Source organism: Dermacentor andersoni, chromosome 9 (assembly GCF_023375885.2).
Source record: "Dermacentor andersoni chromosome 9, qqDerAnde1_hic_scaffold, whole genome shotgun sequence".
Taxonomy (NCBI): Eukaryota; Metazoa; Arthropoda; class Arachnida; order Ixodida; family Ixodidae; genus Dermacentor; species Dermacentor andersoni.
In genome coordinates, this window is record NC_092822.1 from 99,963,142 (window position 1) to 99,980,892 (window position 17,751).

General features: G+C 47.3%; 1 pseudogene; it reads left to right on the plus strand.

Annotated features, from left to right (window-relative positions):
* Positions 1-10,703: 10,703 nt before the first annotated feature.
* LOC140213333 (uncharacterized) lies at positions 10,704-14,151 on the plus strand (annotated as a pseudogene).
* Positions 14,152-17,751: the final 3,600 nt, after the last annotated feature.

Genomic DNA, 17,751 nt, shown 5'->3' on the forward strand with positions numbered 1-17,751 from the left:
GAGGTTTCGAAGAAAAAAGCTTCATTACATGCGAAGCTTATATTTTGAGGAAATGTGTGGAATCTTAGGGCGATAATATCCGGGCAATACATGGAAGTGTCTTTGTCACTAAGGTCGAAATGAAGATTCCCATGCCTTCGTTTCTTGTCCCGCTGAAAAAAGTCATATCAAACGCGTAAGAATTTCACCGATTTCCTGGGAAGGCTGAGAACGGCATAACTTTCATTTTGAAAGCAAACGAGGGGGGAGAGGAAGAACTTAATCGCTGATGTGTAATAGAAGCTTGAAGGGAGGGAGGGTAATAAAATATTTAAAAAAAATATTACAGTTTCCCCGTTTGGTCGTATGTTTCGTGCGTTCGTATCACCCCAAAAAAAGTTAACGAATACTTTTGCTGAACTAATAATTGCAGGCGTTCTTTTTTCCTTCGTAAAAGCGAGCACTGGAGCAATCTACCACCTCAGTTCGAGAGGGCGCTCATCTGAATTGGATCGCTCGTGCCTTGCTTGCGCAATCTTAGTGGCACTTCTCTCTCGTTTCATTTTACATCAGGCTTTCTTGTATTCCCGCACGCAAGGCGACTGTTCAATTCGCAACTGGATGTGTCGTTGAATTTGTAACTGAACCGTTTCTCATGTACTTGTGTTACATTGTACCTGACATTGTCGTTTTATGTAGTATTTGCCGCCCCTCTGGCCTCAGCGTAATTAAAATTTCTTGTTCTACTTCGTATTCTACATTATATTTCTGTAGGGTACACCTCTATCTATACAGTCACTACTCATTGTATTATGAAAGAGGTAGCTGATTTTGGTGTAGCATCATATCGCTTTTATTCTTTGTCTCATTCGGGCTTTCGTTCTGAACGACTGATCCTTTCTTCGACTGTGTTTTGTTAAGCCAGCATTTCGTGTTCTTCCTACATTGCGCCATAATTTTCTGTATTAGATTACCTCCATTGTATCTCTCACTCTTCTCTAAAGAATGACATTCGGCGTTATAATACTTATTAGATAAAGAAAGTAAAACAGCCACCTCCTTGCGAGGCGTTTTTGGCGAAATGCCGTGGACTGCCGCTGCTGCGAAAAATCTGGGAAATGCCTGCATGCGATCCGGTAGCCCCCGAGGATCGGCGGGCGTCTGTTCGCACCATCAAAAAAAAAAAAAAAAGACGAGAAATCACGCAGAAACTCCTCTGAGAGTTGTCCAAGTATGCGTAAGCATTGTTTCACTTGCGCATCTCCACGCATCCCGGCGTCAATAAAAGCTTTATGAATCTTGATTTGACCAGTACACGACAGCGCAGTGGCGGCACGAACTGGTGCAGACGGCGGCGCGAGCAGCATCGATGGCGCAAGTAAAGTACTGCAGGTGCCGGCGCCAGGTGGCGCTGATGACGTTCCGATCATTATAAGCCATCACCACTCTTTAGCGCCTTATCCATCCCCATGGAACCGTTGTGAACCGTGAGCAAACGTGAGCGCCGGCTTCGCATGCCACCGCCGCTCCAATCAATGCTTGTAGCATAATTCCTTGCTTCTGACTGTTAGAACGCAGTCTAACGTACTTCAAACTGCCGAGTACAGCAGCCGCTTGTCTGCGTTGAAAGTTTTCATGCAGTCCATTATTGAGCGCCTATCGGTCACGGGAACGCCGCACTCAGCGCAAACAGCCCACAACCGGCTTTGGAGAAACAGATGGAACGAAAACAAATTTTGGAACACTTCTTCAACGTTACTTTGCTTACGCATGCTCTCATTGGGCAATATAACCACGTGGTCGGAACACTGACGAATGTTGATGTTATCGTTCATGCGGCTGCACACTTTAGAAAGCGTACCAGTAACACGGTTCACATAGTGCGTAAAGCCAAACTAGAAGTGGATTCAATATGTATGTATGTATGTATGTATGTATGTATGTATGTATGTATGTATGTATGTATGTATGTATGTATGTATGTAGGTATGCACGCAAAGTAGCGTTCAATGGCTGTCCCACCTCTCTTTTGTATGTATATATATATATATATATATATATATATATATATATATATATTTATATATAAAGAATGGAAAACTTGCCTCTGCTACATGCATGATATTGCCGTGTTTTCATCACCATTGCCTCAGCATCTACAAAGCTTGGATGAAGTTCTAACGTGCCTGACGACGGTGGTCGTCAGCTCAACACGCAGAAATGCCGTTTCGCCAGCAAGTCTATTAAGGTCCTAAATCATGTGAGCAAGGACTGCATACGTCCTGACCCTGACAAGATTGCTGCGGTCCTTTCCTTCCCCCTTGCCTTGAAAGGCCTAAAGATATGCGAAGCTTTCTTGGCCTCGGTTCTTATTTCCGTCGCTTCATACGGGCCTTTGCATTCATAGTTGCGCCACTACACAAGCTACTTGCTTCCGGTGGACCCTTCCTCTGGTCTCAAGCTTGTGAAGCAGCCTTCAACAGGTTAAAGGGCCCTCTCACATCTGAACTTGTGCTTTGCCATATTGATCTCACTCCACCGACACCCTTGCACACAGACGCTAGCGGCCACGGCATCGGTGCCATTCTTCTACAACGCAGCAACTCCTCGCAAGATAGAGCCCTTGCCTACGCCCTCCATGTACTCACCGATACCGAGAACAATACGATCACTGAGCAGGAACGCCTGCCTGTTGTTCGGTCCGTACAAAAGTTTTGACCGTATCTGCATGGGTGTCATTTTCCTATTTTTACGGACCACCACGCCTTATGCTGGCTTTCCACGCTCAAGAACTTAATCGGCCGTCTGGGTGTCTGGATTCTCCGCCTGCAAGAATATGCCTTTGACATTGTTCATAAGTGTGACAAAAAACACCAAGACGCCGACGCTCCTTCTCGTTCTCCGCTACCTGCGCACCCGCTCAACATCTCGGCAACTGCGGCGCAAAGCAACTCTTCGGATGTGACTTTTACGCTGGTTTCCTCCCTAGCCTCAATAGACCGCCGCCTTCCGCATGACGATCTCACTTTCGCATCTCGCCAACAGGCTGACTCATATTGTCGGCGTATGATAAACTACCTCATTTGACTGTCACGCCCACCTAACGTGTGGCCTCGACGCCAACTCGCACAAGTCAAGCTGGACAATCGAGTGCCGTCGCGTCGCAATTACCACCCTAACGGTCACCGCTGGGTGCCAGTTCTACCACGCTCTCTTCGAGCCCATGTCCTCAAAGCGTTCCAGGATCACATGACAGCTGGCCATCTCGGTTTCCATAAAATCTACGATCACATTCGAAGCCACTACTATTGACCTGGACTTTCTGCTAGTATAGCGCGGTACGTCGATTCTTGTTCTCCGTGCCAGCGTCGCAAACTCCCAACCTCTGCACCTGCCGGTGAATTACTGCCTGTTCGGTATCCCACCGCCCCATTTGAGGTTGTTGGTGTCGACCTTTACGGACCCCTCCTTGCTACTCCCACAGGCAATCGCTGGATAGTGACTGCCATCAACCACCCGACGTGGTACCCTGAGACAACAGTGATCACTGGCTGGGCTTCAGAAGTTGCCGACTTCGTCCTGCAAGATATCATTCTTCGTCATGGTGCTTCGCGGGTACTGCCGAACAACCGTGGAAAAGCTTCCCTCTCGCAACTTTTAAACGAAGTCATGCGCACCTCTGGTACCACCCACAAAAACGCTTCGAGCTACCATCCACAAACTAACGGCGTCAGAGAGCGAGTTCATCGCAGGCTTGCAGATATGACCGCCGTATATATTAAATTTGAGCACGAAAATTGGGGCAAGCTTCTACCATTGGTCACTTGCGCCTACAACACGGCCGTTCAGGGCATCACAGGCTACTCGCCATTTTACCTAGTTTACGGATAGTCGCCAACTTACTTTCTTAGATGCTCCTGTCAACCCATCTACATCGTTTAGCGAAGAATTTGTTTCACTACTCGCTCAGTGTCGCCAGCGTGCCCGCCTTAACACAACGGCCAGACAACGAGACCGGAAGATTATTTATGCCACATTCCATCGCGTTGTGTCCTTCCGACCTGGTGACGAGGTATTCCTCTCGACGCCCCTTCACAATCCTGGGTTGTGTGACAAGTTCCAATCGCGATTCATCGGGCCATACATAGCCTTGGAGCCGACATCACCCGCCAATTATGACGTCATTGCTTTTGTCGCTGCAACAGACCGCCGTTGTCGCAGCACCGAGGTCGTTCACGTCTCCCGCATGTAACACTTCACGCTGCGTACTTTATCGCTTTGACCCGTGGCCAGGGTGGCCGCTTCCACGTGGGGGGGGGGGGTGGGGGGGAATTTGTGTGGGCTTCTACACTGCTCGTCTTCTTCATCTGTACGTTATCATCATCATCCTACGCTGACCGGCCCTCATCTTGAGTTCCGGTGAGATCATCATCATCGGGTGTGTGCCTTGGTTCGACGCCGCGTACTCGGGCCGAATAAACGTCGCCCCAAGAGAGACGTCATAACACACACTCACGCACACACGTGTGTGTGTGTGTGTGTGCGCGCGTGTATAATGATGTGCTTATATTTAACTGCGTCCTGCTTTGACTACAAATTCGGCTTTACGCAATTTGTAATCCATGACAGAGGTCCATCGTCATAATGAATAGTTGCACCAACCTTATATGGACGAGGTGGTTCATGTTGAGTAAAAATTGAAGCAGCGCAAGGAAGACGATGACAGTAATTGAAAACACCCACAATACGAGGAGTGGTGTATTGGCACTTGGAAAAAAAAGTATTGAAAGATCCACGCAGCTTTTAGAGCATGTCAAAAAACGCCAATAACGAAAAGGTGTAAACGGCATGCAAAATTTCTGGCATGTTTTGCTAGGCAGTACGCATGCGTTTCAATGTTTTGGTTGTTTTTTTAGGCATGCTATAAAAGCTGTGTGAGCTTTCAAGAATATTTTTTCTAGTTGGTAGTACAGAGCTCGTCCTGTTGTGTGTTTTCCATTGTTGTCATCGTCTTTTATGCTCTCCTTCGAGTTTTCCTCGATGAACAGGTCTTTTGAAAAGCCGGTCATGAGACGCCTATATATATATAGCACTCTATCGGCGTAGAATATTTGTGGTTCCATCAGGACGCATTTGCCCATGAAACTTGTAATGTTCTCGGTATGTACATTTATCAGATGTGTGTATATATTGCGGTGCATCGGATATATACATATATATATCCGATGCACCGCTTATAAATAGAACTACTCATGATGAGAAAGAACCAGTCATACGGATTACACATTCCATAAAGCAGAAGTTCTCTTTGCTATATGTCCTGATGGAGCCACACCCAGGGTACGAAAATGCAGCGCTGATCGAGCCAGGCATTTAGGAAACGGTTCGTATTCGCCACCTTGCAAGTCCACATTAGTTTTCCCGGTTATCAAAAGAACTACTCATGATGACAAAAAACCAGTCATGCGGATTACACACTGTATAAAGCAGAAGTTCGCTCTGCTATATGTCCTGATGGAGCCACACCCAGGGTACGAAAATGCAGCGCTGATGGAGCCAGGGATTTAGGAAACGGTTCGTATTCGCCACCTTGCAAGTCCACATTAGTTTTCCCGGTTATCAAAGGAACTACTCATGATGACCAAAAACCAGTCACGCAGATTACACATTGCATAAAGGAGAAGTTCGCTTGGCTATTTGTCCTGATGGAGCCACACATGGAGTGCGAGAATGGAGCGCTGATGGAGCCAGCAATTTAGGGAACGGTTCGTATTCGCCACCTTGCAAGTCCACATTGGTTTCCCGGCCACCAAAAAAAGTTTTTGGCCGATATTATTAGCATGGCGCGAAACGGATATCAGAACGCAACTCGTTAATTTGCTGTTTGTCGGTTGCACATGTCTTTTGTTTAAATGTTTAAGACGAGCAAAAAAAGTCGCACTTTTCTCCTACAGGTGAAGTCTTGATCGAAAGTGTTCTACAATTCCACGAATAAGTTCTGTCTGCCGTATAAACTCTGTAGCCCAGCAGCATGTGAGCCTCATTCTCTTCCGCATCTGCGAACGCACAACCCTTCGCAGCGAGCACTTCTAGTTTCGGGTCACAACACCTTCGATGCACGAAAGTGCACTCTGCTCTTGGGCGTGCCATGGCGAGGAGACTACTAGCATTGCTGTTGTATAGCTTTTCCCCTGCAATCCTTTTTCATGAGTTCCGCATAATTGCGTGGTTCGTTTAAAGAGCATGGCAAACTGCCACAGCGTGGTATCCTCTTCCTTAACCCCAGCCTTCGCTGCCTTTGCCTCAAGCGTTCGCTGTCTTTCTCCACGGGACGAGCGAAATAAACCAAACTTTTGCTGAACACTAGCGGGTTCTACTCCACCGTGTTTCTGCAGCCTTGAAATGTACATATCTGAACCAGCTCATCTAACCTCGTTCATTAGCCTTAGACGACTATCGAATGAAATCTTACCGGTCGCTTCTCTGCAGCCTCGAAAGAATGCCAGCGATGTCGCCCTAAATCGACTCCACAAAGACACGCGGATAGCCAACATGTAGCTCTCCACCCAACTTCAGGCTTACGGCGTTCGATTCATTCTTGAGTCCGTACAGGCATACAACAGCGTTAGTAAAATTCACACCGGCCCCGTGTACAGGTTTCCATAGTTGGCACACCAACAGTGGTCGGCTGGAACCTCACATACACCATCTGCGCAGCGAATGCTATGTTGTTGACACATCCTGTTTCACGTGGTCGTCGTGTCCATCCAAAACCTTGTTTATGCACTAATCGTTACGCCATAGTAACGGAATTGCATGCCGCAGTGTTAGGCAGGGTGATATCAAGTAGCAAAAGCACAAATGCCCCACAAAGTGGATGGGAAAATGGCACTACAGCAGCTCAGTTGGCAAGAGCATCGCAGGCTAATGCAAGACATGGGTTCGTATCCCACCTGCGGTCACGTGTTTTTTTATCTACTTTCATTTCTGTGAATTTATCATTTCTTTAATTTAACTTGTACTTAAGCTAATTTCCCCTATCTTGTCCTTGGTGTAAATATAATAAAAATGGAACTCCCCGGTTCATTTTTTTGTTCATATATTTCATAACTAAGATCCAACGCACACGTTTCTCGTTCCACAGGCAGCCAACGTATTTGAAATATTCTCCGCGTGTGTCAAGTGCCCCTGCCTCGTCTTCTTTTCTTGTGACAAGTCACGCTTTGATTCGCCGCGTAAAACTCCAAGGCGCATCAAGTTGTGCGCTGAGAGTGAATTTCTCTAGTACTTTACTTTTAGTAGTATACGCGAGCAAAAACTGTTCAACGTTGTACGAACTTGATGATCATCCAATTTAGTCATGTTTTAACGTTTCGTCGCTAGAGTACAAATGTCATCATTTTCACACACGCTTCATGGCATAGGCGTAGGTACTTGCGATTGTATAGCGCGTCTATGCTGATGACATCATAATACGCTTTTCTCCCCGCAGGGGCGTCTGCGTCAACAGGCGTTTGGTGTGTTGCGACACCACGTACCCGAGCACACGAGGGCTGGACTCTCCTGTGTTTAACTGCGCGCGGCTTTGCCGTGTCCGGGGAACGGGGCATCCTGGGGGTGGAGCCGATGCCGGGTGTTCGGACCTTTAAGGCCCCCGGCGGAGGCAACACACCTCTTTGGCCTCTGCTTCACGTAGACGGCACCCCCGGACTGACCCACTCGGGGGAAATCGGTAGTTGCCTTTTCTTGTCTCTCGCTCTCCCTCCAACCTTCGTCTTTCTCTCAGTTTCCATCTTTTCTGTCTTCTCCTGGCTTCTCTTTACTTCCAATTTTTCCAGGCAGCAAGGGTTAACCTTGTGTGAATAACCAACCTACGTTATTTCATATTCGGTTATAGTGGTAATGTACAGCTGGCGTTTGCAGGCAGTGTTTCACACGCCCAGCAGCGTCCCCTTGTAGGACACCACGGTGGGTGGCTGGCGTTACTGCCGAAATTACAATCACCTATGGCTACTTCCTTTCCCCCCCTACCTGATTGCTCCCTGAAGAGGGGGCGCACCGATGATGTCTTAGAATTTTCTGCCCATCAAAAAGAAACATTCCCTCGCTTCCATTTAGTCCACTCCGAAACACCGAACAAACTCGTCCGAACAATCTCACCATTCCTCGTGTCCAAGTCTCTTACACATGTTTTCGATACAGGTTACAAAGCATCCAGAATGGCAAGCGGCGATCTCCTCTTGGAGCTCCGCAACCAGAAGCAATAAGAAAAGCTACCCAATCTAGTATCATTTGGTGACGCCAAAGTAACAGTAACTCCGCATCGTACTATGATCATCCGATGATGATCTCTCGAAGCTGACTGAGGCTGAGCTCTTGGAGGGCTTCAGTGAGCAGAAAGTCATCAACGTTAAGCGAATTAGGATGAGGCGTGATAATAAGGAAATACAGACAAACACGTGATACTAACTTTTGGCATAAGTGTTCCGCCCGAGTCCATCGAGGCCGGGTATATCAAGCTGCGTGTTCACCCATATGTTCATAATCCCCTGCGTTGCTTCAAATGCCAGCGTTTCGGTCACAGTTCACAGAGTTGCCGAGGCCGTCAAACCTGCGCGAAATGCAGTGCTCATGAGCACACCTCTGAATCTTGTTAAAACTCTCTCCATTGTGTCAACTGTGAAGGGGAGCACGCTGCGTATTCGCGGTCGTGCCCAACCTGGAAAAAAGAAAAACAAATTGTGACGATAAAAGCAAAGGAAAATACAAGTTTCAAGGAGGAATGCCGGCGGGTATCCTACCTTGCCAAGAACACATTTGCTGAAGTAGCAAGTCAGGGGGCAGCGCCACAACTGTCTCCGGCGGCTGACCGACCCACACCCAGTGATGCGGCAGTGACGCTATCCGCCTCCCCGACGCATGCAGCTAGTGCTGCTAAGCAAACCCAGCAGACGGGGCCATCTACCTGCGGGCAGGTGCCCCCAAAGGCCTCGACCAACGTGCCGAGGCCTTCACGCCAAACAAAGCGCTCGGAAGAGCGCGTGTCCAGCGCCTCGGAAGAGGCGATGGCCACAACCACCAGCAAGACGGTGCTACCAGCGCCTAAGGAGCGGCGACGCACTCTCGATAGATCCAAAAGAGATAGATAGATCCGGGCCTTTTTCTGGCTCCCGTCACGGAGCCAGAAAAAGGCCCGTGAGCTAACCTCAGTCTCTTAAACACACAGCACCCAACACATATAGCATGATGGACACACAAATACTACAGTGGAATGTTAGAGGACTTCTCCATAACCTTGACGACATTAAAAAACTACTACCCAAACACAACCCCAAGTTGCTGTGTATTCAAGAGACATCTAAAACGCACACAGACAAATTTTCCTCGCCAATACACCACCTTCCGCAAGGACCGTGATGAGGCTAACACATCGTCCGGCGGTGTAGCAAGCCTTGCAGACAAGTCCGTAGCATTAGCCGCAGCCAGGTAGATTTACATACACCCCTCGAGGCAGTGTCAATTAGAGGGATTATTTTCAGGAAGTTGGTAACCGTCTGTTCCATTTATATACCTCCAAGCTATCATCTCCAAAAAACCGATTTGTATAACATGATAAGTGGCCGACTTATTGAAAATTTTATTCTGACCTGTAATGCCTGCCTATTTAATAAGAAGGAAGCAACATATTACAGCCTCCAACACAATTCATATTCATCCATAGACTTAGCAGTAGGCTCTGCTTCCCTTCGGCCTCATCTTGAATAGAATGTCATCAAGAATCCTTTTGGAAGTGACCACTTCCCTATAACTTTAAAATCAATAGCGCAGCATGACAACCCTCCCCTGTTTCCCATTTGGAAAGCAGCATCTGCTGACTGGGAGCATTTTAAAGGATCTACTCATTTACCACTCGATTTTATAAACAATTTTAGTATAGATGAAGCTGTCGCATATTTTACTGCTTTTATTATTGATGCTGCCAAAAAGTTTATCCCGCTTACAAATGGTGGTTCACTTAAAAGACGTGTACCTTGGTGGAATGATGACTGCAGAAATACGCGAAAGAGGCAGAATAAGGCATGGGGAATATTGCGTAGGTCGCTGAATGCAGAAAATCTTATTGAATTTAAGCAAATAAAGTCACAGGGGAGGCGCATACCGCGTCAGGCGAAGAGTGAAAGCTGGGTGAGGTTCCTTTCAGGCACCAGTTCTTATACACAGGCGGCGAAAGTTGGGAATGGCGTAATAAAGCTAAATGGGCAGCAAATAAATCCGTTGCCTTTGGTGAACGATCAAGTAAATACCTTAGAAGAGCAGGCAGATACCCTAGGGGAGCACTTTGAGCGTGTGTGAAGCTCAATCCACTATTCCCAATCCTTCCTTAAACATAGAAAAATAGAGGAACGAAAGCCAATCACATGAAAATGCACACAGAATGAACTGTATAACCGGCATTTTAGTATTGTCGAGCTGAGAGCAGCCTTGAACACATGCAAAAGCTCTGCACCGGGACCTGAGAGGGTCATGTATGACATGATCAGAAACTTACATACTGTTATAACTGCAGTGTTCTTATCATTCCTCAGTTGAAGTCTATAGCTACACGTGCCAATCTGGTTGCCTATATTATGTTTTCTTACTTCCTTTCCCTTCCCCTCCTTCGTTAACCTGTCTTATATTCCGACGTGCACTGCAAATAAACGCCCATTCGTCCATCTTGTCAGCGTGTGTCTGCCTCGCCTGCGTCAAGCGCAGTGTCCGACCTACGATGTAACAGTGGCGACGAGAAACGGAAAGCAAAACCCCTGGCAAAACCTTGAAGCACAGGACGGCAGCTACGCTACGGGGCGACGACTCGACGATGGCACACCAGCAACTGCCCGACTTCGACGACGAAAGAGACAACTGGAAGGCCTATGTTATCAAGGCAGAGGCATACTTTGAGGCAACGGGCGTGAAGGAGTCGGCAAAGAAACGGGCGCTTTTGGTGGCAGCTTTAAGCACGCGCACCGTTCAAATATTAGCAGGACGAGTAGCGCCGAAGAAGCCGAATTCTTTGGAGTACGAAAACGTCGAGAAAGTCTTGGACGAGTTTTTTTATCCCAGGCGGCATGAGATTACCGAAAGCTTCCGCTTCTTCAACCGCTGCCAGCTTGACGGTTAGTCTGTTCAGGAATCCATTACTGAAATTCATCGAATTGCGGGCAACTGCAATTTCGGTACCATGCTCGACCGAATGCTACGGGATAGAATTGTGTGCGGCATAAGATCGAGTGCACTGCAGAAACAACTCCTGACAAAGAAAGATTTGTCCTTAGAAGAAGTTCCGAAGGAGATTTGCCCGATGCAAGGGGTGTTCTCCGGTCATTGAAAAGTAGTCTGCAAAGGCAATCTTCTGATCTGCCCTGGTTCATCTTCTTCAGCCCATCTTTAACAGTTCGGATGGCTCTCTCTGCTAGGCTATTCGACTGTGGATGACCGGCGGCCACCTACAGGACCCGCGGCACGCCTACAGCTGAAGGAGGGAGCCACGCCCAAGTTCTGTAAGGCCCGATCTATTCCCTTCGCTCTACGCGACAAGGTATCTGAAGAGCTTGATAGGCTCGTGGCATTAGGAGTCTTGTCACCAGTGCCGCATTCCGAGTGGGCTACGCCCATTGTACCCGTCCTTACGAAGGACGGCACCGTTAGAATTTGTGGCGACTTCAAAGTCACTTTAAATTCGGCATGTGAGCTGGAGCAGTACCCATTGCCAGTAATCAATGACGTGTTCGCGTCCTTAAGCGGTGGAAAACATTTCAGCACTACATTTACGTGACGCATATAACCAAGTACCTCTGGATGAGGCATCGCGACAGTTATGCGTGATTAACACGCATAAAGGTCTTTTCTGCTACAACAGATTACCTTTCGGCATTGCCTCTGCGCCAGCCATTTTTCAACGCAGAATGGAAACAGTTCTACAAGGCTTATCAGGCGCGCAAGCTTATCTGGACGATGTCTTGGTGTCCGAAAGAGCAGGAAGTGACGACGTGTTAAAAGCCGTTCTACAGCGTTTCCGCGAAAATGGTGTTAAACTGCGCCTCGAAAAATGCAAATTTCGGCAAGCATCCGTTACATATCTCTGCCGTCGAATCGATCAGCAAGGGTTGCACCCAATAGAAAAGAATGTCGAAGCTATCGCAGAAGCACCTAGCCCGGAAAATGTAGCTGAGCTTCGTTCTTTTCTTGGCATGATCACTTTCTACGCAAAATTTTTGCCGAACATATCGCCTCTGCTCGCTCCACTGTATCGGCTGCTGGAAAAGAATAGACATCGGCTCTGGGAACAAGAGCAGCGAAGGGCGTTCGATAAAGCAAAACGGTGTTTGCAGCAAGCAGGTGTGTTGGTTCACTTCGACCCTTCACAACCGCTTAAACTAGAGTGCGACGCATCGCAAAAAGGTATCGGCGCAGTGCTATTTCACACGAAAGGGAACGTCAACAAGCCTATCGGATTTCGTTCAAGGACATTGTCGAAAGCAGAAAAAAATTATTCGCAACTTGAACGTGAAGCACTGGCCCTCGCATTTGGAGTAATGAAGTTTCGTGATTATCTTCTAGGCCGAGAATTCATTTTGGTCACAGATCACCAGCCGCTCCTGGGCCTGCTGAGACCGGATCGGCCCAGACCGCCTCTGGCTGCTGCTCGCATACAGCGCTGGGCGCTGTATTTGGGAGGATTTCGCTGAAAGGTACAGTATTCGCCAGGCAAGCAGCTCCTGAACTCTGACGCGCTTAGCAGGTTGCCACAAGTAACTTTGGAGCCAACCACGGAAGGGGAGCCACCTGACTACGTTCTGGCACTCGTATGTGTCCAGGAGGGGCCGGTCTCGGTAGAAGAATTGCAGACGCTGACGGCAGGTGACGCAGTACTTTCAAAGGTCGTGCAGTACACAAGAGACAGGTGGCTTCCAAGCTCTAAAGCATTACAACGAAGCTTACTCCCCTTTGACGACCGCAAACAGGAACTGTCATTGGCCCACCGTTTGCTGTATTGGGGCCGTAGAGTTGTCATTCCAGTTAACGCGCAACCTAGAATGTTGCACATGTTGCACGAGACACATCAAGGATCATCGGCGATGAAATCAATCGCTCGGTCAGCTTTTTGGTGGCCAGGAATGGATCACGACATAGAACAACTGTCAGCGGGGTACACAAGCTGCATACAAAATCGACCAATGCTGGCATCTGCTCCGCCAGTTAACTGGCTGACATGCCAGGAGAACTGCTCAAGAGTGCATCTAGATTTCGCGGGGCCAATCAAAGGAAACATGCTCCTTGTTCTCGTCGATGCTCGCAGCAAATGGATTGAGGCCGAACCAACGAAACAGGCGACCACATCTTCGACTATTACTTGCCTGCGCAGCCTCTTTAGCAGGTTCGGCATCCCTCGCACCATAGTTTCAGATAATGGGACGCAGTTCGCTAGCCAAGAATTTGCTGATTTTGCGAAAAACAATAACATAACCCACCTGCGCACGGCTGCGTTTCATCCACAGTTGAATGGCCTAGCAGAGAGAGCCGTCCGAACTGTTAAAGATGAGCTGAAGAAGATGAACCAGGGAAGATTAGAAGATTGCCTTTGCAGACTACTTTTCAACTACCGGAGAACACCCCTTTCATCGGCCAAATCTCCTTCGGAACTTCTTCTTGGCTACCAAATCCGGTTCCGCCTCGACACGTCTTCCTCCTTTGGATGCAGGAATATCGGGAACATCGGACGACTGGACTCTTGCACCAGACACAAATTTTTACGTCCGTAACTTTGGTAAAGGTGATAAGTGGAAAACGGGCACGGTAAAGTCAGCAGACGGATCTAAGATGGTGATAGTGCAAACGCCTGAGGGCCTCGTTCGGCGACACATTGATCAAGTTCACACAAGGAAAGACCCAACGGCTACAAAAGGCCACGAGGAGAGTGAAAGCTCGTCCATCTCGAGAACCCCGGAAGAAACTTTCGGAGCGAAGCCAAAGGCAAAAGCCGAAACTCATGACACGTCACCACTACAGCGTCAGTCATCACCCCAACCCCTGGGCCCACAAGAGAGAAACGGTGAACCTACAGTGGCCACGCAACTCCGGCGCTCAACACGAGAGCGCAGACCTGTGCAGCATCTTCGCTATTATTGATGGAGAAATGTTATAACTGCAGTGTTCTTATCATTTCTCAGTTGAAGTCTACAACTACACGTGCCAATCTGGTTGCCTATCTTATGTTTTCTTACTTCGTTTCCCTTCCCCTCCTTCGTTAACCTGTCTTTATATTCCAGCGTGCATTGCAAATAAACGCCCATTCTTCCAGCTTGTCAGCGTGTGTCTGCCTCGCCTGCGTCAAGCGCAGTGTCCGACCTACGACGTAACACATACTGACACACAAGTCACACTACTCGCAATTTTAACACAATTTCGGCTGCGGGATACCTCCCATCCACATGGAAGGAAGCGATCGTAGTTTCTGTTCTGAAGCTGGGAGAAGACCCCCCCCCCCCCCCCCCTTTGCGGCAAGTTATCGTCCGACAGCTCTAACAAATTGTCTGTGCAAGCTTTTTCAAAAAGTGATAAATCGCAGACTTACACATTTGCTTGAGCTCAACAATATGCTCGATCTATATCAGTGTCTCTTCAGAGAATGGCGGTCGACAACCAACCATCTCGTGCGCATTGAAGGAAATATCCGCGATGCATTTATACATAAACTGTTTTTCCTATCGATATTCCTCGACATGGAGAAGGCGTATGACCCGGCATAGCGTTACGGGATCTTGCGAGACCTGTCGGAAATGGGCCTACGTAGAAATATGCTCAACATAATTCAAAGCTACTTGTCAAATCGTATCTTACGCGTGAAAATTGGCAACGCATTATCGCAAACTTCTATACAAGAAACAGGAGTACCCCAGGGAGGAGCACTCAGTTGCACTGTCTTTATCGTTAAGATGAACACACTTCGTTCTTCGCTACCACCAGCCATTTTTATTCCGTCTTCGTAGACGATATACAGATAGGTTTTAAATCCTGCAACCTTACAGTGTGGGAAAGACAGGTACAGCAGGGCTTAAACAAGGTGTCCAAGTGGGCAGACCCAAATGGATTTAAAATCAACCCCCAGGAAAGTTCTTGTGTTCTCTTTACAAGAAAGACAGGTCTCGTCCCAGATCCTTGCGTAGAACTAGGTGGACAACAAATACCTGTGAGCAATGAACACAAATTCCAAGGTGTAATACTTGACTCTAGGCTTACTTTCATCTCACATATAAAATGTCATAAAGCAATATGTTTAAAAACTATGAATTTACTTAAAATCCTATCCCACAAAACATGGGGTAGCGACAGGAAGTGCTTACTGAATCTTTACAGGAGCCTAGTTCGATCAAGATTAGATTATGGTGCCGCTGTATATCACTCTGCCGCCCCGAGCGCGCTAAAGATGTTACACCCCGTTCGCCATCTCGGTATCCGCCTGGCCACTGGCGCATTTAGAACAAGCCCTGTCGAAAGTCTATACGTCGAGTAATATGAGTGGTCCCTACATTTTCAAAGAACATACATCAGCTTAACGCATTTTCTCAAGGTTCGCTCTAATATGGGACATCCGTGTTTCACAACCGCTAACGACTTGACGTGTGAAACTTTTCGGAATAGACCATCTATGAGACTTCCTTTCTCACTGCGTGCAAGAGAACTTAGCACGGAAATGGATGTCCCAGTTCTCGAACATCGCATAATCGCTCCAGCTAAGCTATTACCACCCTGGGAGTGGCAGGTGATAGACTGTGACATATCCTTTGTAGAGGTCACAAAGCATGCTCCTCACCTCGAAATCGGTATGCACTTCCGTAAAGTAAAATTAAAGTACTCCGGCTGCGAATTCTACACAGACGCCTCGAAATCGAATGGTGGCGTATCTGACGCTGCTCTTGGTCTCTCTTTTCCTGAATGTGACGTGTTAAACCCCCAAACAAGTATCTTCACTGCAGAATCATATGCAGTACTGTCTGCGGTAACACACATAAAGAAACTAAAACTTGACAGAGCAATCATATTCACTGACTCGTTAAGCATTGTAAAAGCACTCATTTCTTTACAAAAGAATACAAATCTTGCCTTCAATGAACTCTACACACACTTATGGAACATCTACTTATCACACAGACATGTAGTGTTATGCTGGGTTCGTGGCCATAGAGGAATCGAGAGAAAGGTGCTTGCTGACGAGATGACCGAATCAACGGCATCGCCGGGTATTCGTTCTGCTGCAGTCCCTGCCACAGACATGAAGCCTTTCCTCAGAAACAAACTGCTAAGCCACTGGCAATGCTTGTGGGACGCAAAAACGAGTAATAAGCTTCACGTAATTAGGTCTAAATTAGTGTTCTGGCCCCCAACAGCGAAAACACGAAGAACAGACGTCCTGTTCACTAGGCTAAGAATAGGACGCACATTCAGTTTCAGTTTCAGTTTATTATTCGTTCATAACAATTTGTTACAAAATATGGTATACAGACAAGGGTCCCAAAGTCAGAGACTGCACCGGGACCCTTGGATCAGAAGTTATACAAAAAAATTAAGCGGAATACAGAGCAGAGAAACAAATAATGAAATAAGCAAAATATAACCAAGAAACTGAGTGACGAACTCATAAAAAACAAAAGGAAAAGGAAAGATGCACAATCAATGGTAATTCCACAGCTTCTAAATAGCAAATTAACATTGTAGAAAATTAGTCAGACAGCAAATAATTCTTCAGTTGATATTTGAAAGCACATATTCGGCACTCATAACTTTCTCCTGACCGGTAACGACCCTCCAAACTGTGGTAGATGCAGTGACAGGCTTTCTGCCCTCCACGTCATCCTGGAGGCCGGGAAGGCGAAAGAGACAAGAGAAAACATTTTCCTTTTGTATACAGCCATCACATCCCTCTGCATCGGGCCATGTTTCTTGGTGTAGAACCGCTTTTTAAGAGCAAAGCAGTCCTCGCTTTCTTAAAAGATGTTGTGCTACATGTTACAAGCCCATTCATTTCGTAGCGCATCCTTTTTCCAGAAGATATCGCTAGGATAGATTCTCTGTATTGCACATGCCTCTAGGCCCTTGGGTTTCAGGGCCCCGGTGAAGCAGTAGCGCTCTAGACAATTTTATAGATCTAGACAATCACATATTTTATATATTGCATCATTCTTTCTCAATGCATTTTAATGTTCATAGTACACGCCAATAGTCATTCCCATAATTTTATTACTCGTACATTTTATGGAATTTGCATCAACTCTTTTAGGCCCCTTTACAGCCACGGCACATTAAGATCAGAGAACCCATCAGTCCACTGTAAACTCATTAACATTAGCAGGGCGCTCTTTGGCCATACCAGGCCCTTGCGCCTTTAAACATGAAATATTCATTCATAATACGCTCTTCTCTCGCTTGCGCTCGTCCTGCGGAACCTGGAACTGTAGGTGTAGAACCTAACAATCGTGATGTGGAAAGATGGCGTCGGCCGGCCGGCGTAGATCTGCTTTTGCAGTAATACGATCAACTTCAAGGGGGTCGTGGTCATGTTGCTTTCGTCACACACACGTATGCTCGCGACCCTCAGCGGCAACAGCCGAATTCGCATGTATAAGTTGGTTCTTCTCGTAAAGAGCACTGTATAGTCAGGTAACCTGCAAGATGCTTCGCATAACACTGATTCCCGCAGTGCCTTGGATCTGCATAATTTTCCGCATCCGC